This window comes from Arachis duranensis, chromosome 7 (assembly GCF_000817695.3).
Source record: "Arachis duranensis cultivar V14167 chromosome 7, aradu.V14167.gnm2.J7QH, whole genome shotgun sequence".
Taxonomy (NCBI): Eukaryota; Viridiplantae; Streptophyta; class Magnoliopsida; order Fabales; family Fabaceae; genus Arachis; species Arachis duranensis.
In genome coordinates, this window is record NC_029778.3 from 8,790,874 (window position 1) to 8,798,872 (window position 7,999).

The 7,999-nt window shown below is 31.1% G+C and overlaps 1 pseudogene; it reads left to right on the plus strand.

Moving 5' to 3' along the window:
- Nucleotides 1-6,494: 6,494 nt before the first annotated feature.
- On the plus strand, nt 6,495-7,097 carry LOC107496917 (uncharacterized; annotated as a pseudogene).
- The last annotated feature ends 902 nt before the right edge of the window (nt 7,098-7,999 follow it).

Sequence of the window (7,999 nt, forward strand, 5' to 3'; positions counted from 1 at the left end):
AAGCTGTTGTTGATAACTTGAGGATTGCTTCGTAGCTTGCACTTTTCATGTCAGATCATTTTAGAAGCAGTAGTACAAGTGCTATTGCAAAAAGGTCACGGAAGTATGTGCCTGCTTCAAACTACAGGAAGCCTTATGTATGTGCTCAACTGAGAGCAACATTTATAGAAGTGAAAATAGTGATTTGTTGTGTATTTTGTTGCGTTCAGTTTTCTCAGAGAATGCTGAGGCGGTTGGTGGTATTATTAGCTATGGTGCACTTCAACTTGACACTGCGCCTGAATGCATATGCCTTTTGTATTCACTTGGGACGAATGAAATACAAATGTCATTTTATGATTTTTGTATTTTTTTTAGTCCCGTTATATTTTCAAGTCTTTTTGGCAACTAAGTTCAATTAAATTGGTTTAAACTTAACAAAAACTAGTTTCATTAGTGAAAAGGTGTAGACACACTCTAACTCCTAGCAGCATCGTGGGGTGCTTTATGTACTTGTGATGGAACAATAAAACGCTAAATATTCTATGCAATTAAAATTATATGCAATTTTGTATAAGTATTATTTAATACATACTAACACAAAATATAAATTAAAATTATATAAAGTTAAACATATAAATATACATTAAAATATAATAGTTGATTTTTGGTGTGTAAAATATTTTCATATTTGTAGAATGAAAATTTAAAAATTACCTTAATAATAAGAGATAGTATGATATTTATAAAAGCAAAATATTTTTGACAACTAAACGTAAATGGAAAAATACGCATATCATTTCTGTTATAAAAGTTATTCTATTTATGTATCTTGGGTCTCTACTTTCTAACAATTGATACACTACTATAATACATCATACATCATCCAAAATAAGATGTGTTTGAAAGACAAGAGGGAGAGGAGAGGGAGGGAGAGAGCAAAGGAAAAAAAATATGGCTTCATGTTCTAACTTGTGGACTAACTACTAATGTCTGCTGTGGTTCCATTTCCTCTATTCTTATTAGTTATCACCACTAGTGCCTGTTCTGTTTTTGTTTCCACAGATTCAGCCAACACAGTAGCCGGTGGTTCCTTTTTCTCTTGTGGTGCCACCACCGTTGCCTGCTGTTGTTCCTCCTCAATTACTTGTGCTTCTCTCTTTTCTAGTTGTTGCACAACATGTTGCTTTAAATATCTAAACAATATCAGTTGTTTTTTGATGATTTATCTGCTATAATAACTGAAAGTAGTTAAAATCAGAACTCAATAATAAGAATTAAAGATTCAACAACAACAAAATTCAAGTAAAACAAGATGCAGCTTAGCAAAATTCAACTGAAAAATTTAATAAATAAATGAATCAGTTCAATGCAACAGAAAAGATTCAATCATACAGATTAGTAACTCAGAAGAAAAATTTGATACAGCACAAGTACAACAGATTGGATTTATAAATCAATCTCAACAGCATTAATTCAATATCAATAAACTGAATTCAAATAAAAATTCAGTAAAATAATAACTCAAAACTTAACAGAATCATCAATAATACACCATAAGCATATTCAGAATAAACCACAGAAGAAAACAATATAGCACAAATACAACAGATTGAACTTTGAAGAGGATAAAGGGGAAGTCTTACCTGAACTGGCGGCGAAGGCGAGAAGAAGAGCAACAGCGAACCAGAGACCAGAGAGGAAGAGATGCAGTTACACTGTCGCAGATAGTTAGAGGTAGAGAAACATGTAGTTGCAGAGCCAAAGAGCCAGAGCGGCAGAGAGGGGAGCAGGATGGCGGATGATTCTGCCTCCGGGGACGACGGTTCCCCTCGGGTGAGTGTCATGCGCGCGACGACGGCGCGGTGACCTTGAGAGTTAGACGTGGAAGAGTGAGAGGGGGAGGGTGGCGGACGGCGATGAGAGTGGAGGAGGTTGGCGGAGAAAAGGAGAGCGATAGCACAGCGAATAGAGGGTTAGGAGTTAGGGTTTTTTTTGGTAACTAACATTATATGAAAAAGTAATAGAGATATTTTAATCATGTTGTATAATAAAAATATGATAATTATTTTATATATATATAAAATAAAAAATTAATTTAGATCGGTTTAAAATTTGGTTTATCTGATTTTTGATTTAAATCAATTTATTTGGTTTAATTTTAATAAAAATATATGGTTTAACCGGTTTTATATGCTATAATTTAATTGGTTGAAAATAAAAATCCATAAAAAAAGATGTTTTGAACATCTTTATATAAGTGGTCTCCTTAAAAATTAGTTCCTATATTGTTTATTTAGTTACCAAATAAATAACTAACAAAATAAATAATTATTATTTTTTAACGGTGAATAAAAAAAATTAAACTATATGTAGAAGAAAAATGTTAAATGATCAATATGTTTTTTTATCTTATATTTAAATTAATACTAACCTAATTCTCTCTTTTTTATATATCTACTAAAAATATTAATACCTAACACTGTTCCTTTATTTATTTATTATTGTTACGTATCTTCATGTTATGAATTAAAATAGGTAAAATAGTGATTGTCACATGTTGAACACGTGAGAAAATAGAATTTTGACTACCTAATATGGCCAATAGCCGCTAAACAGCACAATCTAAATTGTAATCATTAAGGTGCCTATAGTTAGTTATTAATTACCCTATCTAATCATATAATGATAACATAGCAGTAAATAAGTTTAGTTATGGATAATTGGATATTTTACTACCTTTCCCCGGTCTGAACTATGAAGTTTACGAAAGGGATTTGTCCCGACAAAGTTTCATGATTGTCAATTTAATTAAACTAAATAACCATGATCATTTATTAGATTTCACGGTAATTTTAATTCCCTTCACTTAATTTTTTTCACTAATATAGAACATGATAATTGAGAAAAGAGAAAGGGGGAATAGTTTTGGTTTTTGTAGTGTTGACCCTCGTGCTGGAGAAAAGTTTAATATTCATGAACATTTTTTGCTAAGTCTGGAAATTTAGCAGATCTCTTGGGAGAAAAGAATAAGGTATCTTATATTATCAAACATCTGTATAAATTTAGAAACTAATGTTTATATTTATTTTTTAAAATTTTTTAAAATTGAATATTATCTTTTTGGGTGTCAATGAAATAGATATAAACAAATTTTCATTTTCTCTAATATATATAACTAAGATCTATGATTAAAATTTAATGAAATACTGATATTCAAAATATTTAAAAACTTTTTTATACTTTAATCAGTATTAAAGTTGTCTATATAATATATATGTCATGGGGGGTTCGGCTATATTTTTATGTTGGTTGCCGAAGACCTAACACAACCCTCCTCCTTTCTGTAGATCGCTAATGAGTTATAATTCAAATGACATAATTTTTCATACTCATTTAGAAATTATGGATTTGAATTTCTTATCTTTAAAAAGAATAAAAATAAAAATTATTTTGTAAATCTCTATAATTTTATCGAATTTTCAATTAGGTTCTTATATTTTTTTATTTTCAATTGAGTCCCTACACATTGATTTTTTTTTCAATTAAGTCCCTACCATGAGAATAACGTTTAATATAATAGAATATTCACATGATTAGGTTAAAATAACTAATTGAGCATATCTCTATTTTTTTAAAATACCTAAAGCATCCTTGACATTTTGTCCCAAAGAAAAAGGGTAGTGCTAGGGAGCCAATGGCTTAAGCGTACAATGTGTACAATGGGCTAAATTTTTGGTTCATGAATAAAATGAACATCACCCATACTATCCAGAATAACCATCCAGATGCCAGGGATAACAAACATCTCATATCATAAAACCACTTATCCCAAAAAATCTAAGCCGATTTTGGGGTTCACCAAGGATCCAACTCTTGACCTTTCGGATTTATAACTCTAATACTATGTCATGAACCCACTCATCCCAAAAGCGTAATCTGACAGGACAATGTAACACTAATAGTCATATCTATAATACTATCTAAACATTCATTGTACACATTGTACGCTTAGACCATTGGCTCCCTATACTTTCTCAAAGAAAAAAAAAACCTTAGCCAGCCCTAACTTGCTCTCTGAAGATCGTGTGCAGTGCGTTTCTCTTCCGTTGGTCCGTCGTCTTTATCCATATCCATCGTCAACCGTGGTGGACGCTTGGTGGTCTTCCTTCCGTCCGTCGCCTCCGTCTCTCTGCACTGCTCTGTTCTGTGCCATTATGCACTATTTGTCCCTCGCAGCCCTTGCCATGCCTCGCATTGCCTCACCTCACTGCACCGCGCTGCACCTCTCCTTGCCGCACCTCGTCTTGCTGTCTGTACTCGATCTGCCAAAAACAGGTGACATTAAAATTTATTTTTTTTTAGTTTTTTAAAGTTGATGAAACATGTTTATGCATATGTCAATTTTATTGAAATATGGCACTGGTTGAATACCTATTACTTGAATTGATTTCTAAATTTTTTTATATAATGGTTTAGAATTTACAATATGAATATATATGTACAGGAATTTTATTAATTGGTGAATTAACATATGAATTAATTTTGCTTATTATGAATTTTATTTATTGTTGATTGTTGTTGCTCTGATGATGCTCAATATTTGTTCAAGTCTTCAGATTCAAAGTATTTGATATGCTTTTTCTTTTAGACTTGATCATACTCCCCTTTCGCTTACTTGGTGTGTATATATTAAGGTTGCGAGAACCGGACCGGTCAATAAACCGGTGAGGTCACTAGTTCAATAGTTTATTGGTTCGACCAGGGTTCAACCAGTTTAATTAAATATTAAATAAAATTATTAAAAAATCTAAAAATAATTTTAAATATATAAATTCAATAATTTCTAACTTATTAAAACTTAAAATTTCACATAATAAATTATCCATTACTTAATATTAGAAGTTCACAAACAACTTCAAACATCAAAGTTTACCTCTGGATGAACCAGTTTGAGAATCTTGAACAGCATTATCTTGTGCCTATGGATTACTTTGTGATTGTTTCATTTGTAACAATCAGAAAATAACTTCAGAAAATCATGAACAAATAAATAATTCAGCAACCAAAATCATGAAGCAACAAACAAATTCATGAAGCCAGCAAACAAACAACTAACCTCAGAAAATGAAGAATCAAAATTAAAATCGAACAAATAAAGCAGCAAACAAAATCATGAAACTAGCAAACAAACAACTAACCTCAGAAAATGAAAAATCAAAATCAAAACCGAACAAATAAAGTAGCAAACAAATTCATGAAGCCAGCAAACGAATTCATGAACAAATAACCTCAGAATTATGAAGCCAGCAAACAAACAAATCATGAAGCCAGCAAACAAGCAAATAACCTTAGAAAATAAAAAATCAAAGTCAAAATCGAACAAATAAAGCAGCAAACAAATTCATGAAGCAGCAAACAAATTCATGAGCAAATAACCTTAGAATCATGAAGCCAGCAAACAAACAAATCATGAAGCCAACAAACAAGCAAATAACCTTAGAAAATGAAAAATCAAAATCAAAATCGAACAAATAAAGCAGCAAACAAATTCATGAAGCAGCAAATAAATTCATGAAGTCAGCAAACAAATTCATGAACAAATAACGTCAGAATTATGAAGCCAGCAAACAAATAAATCATGAAGCCAGCAAACAAGCAAATAACCTTAGGAAATGAAAAATCAAAATCAAAATCGAACAAATGAAGCAGCAAACAAATTTATGAAGCCAGCAAACAAGTTCATGAACAAATAATCTCAGAATCATGAAGCCAGCAATCAAACAAATCATGACGCCAGCAAACAAAATCATGAACAAATAACAAATAAATCAAAATCGCAAACAAATAAATCATATAATCAAGCATAGAAAATCAGAAGGCAGCGAGGAGGACTAAGTGAATAACCGAACAAAAATAGAGTCTTACCAGCGGTGAGTAACGGCGAGGAAAGAGGAGGCGAGCTCGGCGACGACCAACGAAGAGCCGAGCTCGGCGATGAAACAGGATGCGATGATGGTTGCGACTCTCAACGCCGTCGCTGTTGTCGCTGTGGGATGCGATGGCGATGGCGGTGATGAACTACTGATCCCAGATCCCTCTTCTGGCTTGTGGAGTTGTGGGTGATTTCTGCTGAAAGGATTAGGGCTTCGTTTAGGCAATTAGGCGTTTAGCCTTTCTTTTCTTTTCTTTTCTTTTTTTTTTAAAAGGAAAAACGACGCCGTTTAGCACTTTTTCTTTCTTAACCAAAAACCGCTAAAAAATCGGACGGTTCTCTCAGTTCACCAATTAACTGTTGGTTTGACCAATTTTTTACCAATTTTTTGTCAGACGGTTTTTGACCTTATCCGAACCGGTTAGGTGACCGATTCCCGGTTAATCCGATTGAACCGACCGGTCCGGTTCGATTTTTAGAACCATAGTATTTATATATTGATCCAAATATTATATATATCCTACCTTTTATGTAGTATACTAAGTTTAGAACGAATTTCTCTTATTTTTATGTTATATAAATGGTAAATTATGGAATTATACAAAGAGTAGCAACCTCTTCCTCAAACTCTTCGTCAAAGGCTGAAAACTATGAACTAAAAGTTCCAAAAATGAAAATCACTTCAAGATTTTCTGCCCTTTTAGCATTTCTTTAACATCAGAATTTGCAGCAGTTCGAATCATAAGAAACTTTGGAACCTATGGCCTATACTACACACACTTTGTGTGGATCATACTATTCATAACTCTCATACTTACCAGAAAAAGTGTCACTGATTTTTCTTATTATCATGACATACGTGACATCTCTTTATCTTTTGATTCTAAGGACATGGCTAAATTCTTTTTTGCTTGATAAGATCATAAACAAATGGTTTGCGTTGGCTGTGATTGCGGTTGCAACGGCAATGCAGCTGATTTTAACCAACGCTGAGATTCATTTTGCAGTGACTTTGGCTTGTAGTATGTCTCTTGTTTTAGTTCATGCAATTTTATGGATTAGTTTTTATGGTTTTGAGATTGTAGATTACGATGCTAGTTCTGCTGCTACTTCAAGAGAAGGTGCTCTTCTTTTTGTAGTTAACAGAGTGGAGATAAGGTTTCAAATGATGATGTTTCTATGAATAAGTTGGTATTTTTCAAATTGAAAAAGTATAGGTAAACAATAAAAATACTAGACAATGTGAATAACAGATTTATGAGATGTTTATTTTACTAGGTGATGTGCGGATGATTATTCTAATATTAAGATTTAGGTGGATAATTTAGAGATATAGTGTGTTTTGATTTGTTGTTCATGTTGTTTAAGAAAGTTATTGCTTACCTGATACTTACCTTTAAAATTTTAATAACAATTTTTGTTTTAAGTGTAATTATTTGAAATATGTTTGATTATTTATATTTCTTATTGAATGGCAAGTTATGACTTTGATAAATTTATTATGTTGATAGGATCATATATAGTTGCATATATTTGTTTTTATATGCAATAAATTGTTTTTACAATTATTTGATAAGGTATTTTGGATATGATAAGGTATGTTGATATTTATGGTGTATCATGATATGATAAAGACATAAACGATATTCCATGAATTTACATAAATGTAAAATATTACATGATCATAATGAATATTTGGACGATGGAAATGGAATTATATATATATATTTATTACTACAATTTTTGTTTATTTTATTCATTTTTTTTGTATGTTCTTAAGATAAGGTATTTTAGAAATAAAAAAATGTATTTTTGATACAATTTGTATATAAATAAAGCAAAAGAATGATAGTAGCAAAATAAAAGAGATTATAAAAATATCTTTCAATGCATAGAATTATTGAATAGGAATTATAGGAATATCTTTTATATTGAATATTTATGATTTCACTAAATTTTTAATTAGATTCTTATATTTTTTTCTTTTTAATTAAGTTTTTAAGGGTATACAAATAATTTTATAATTTACTAACATTTTTTTGATGTTTAACGTTAATAAAGACTAAATTAAAAAAAATTAATATA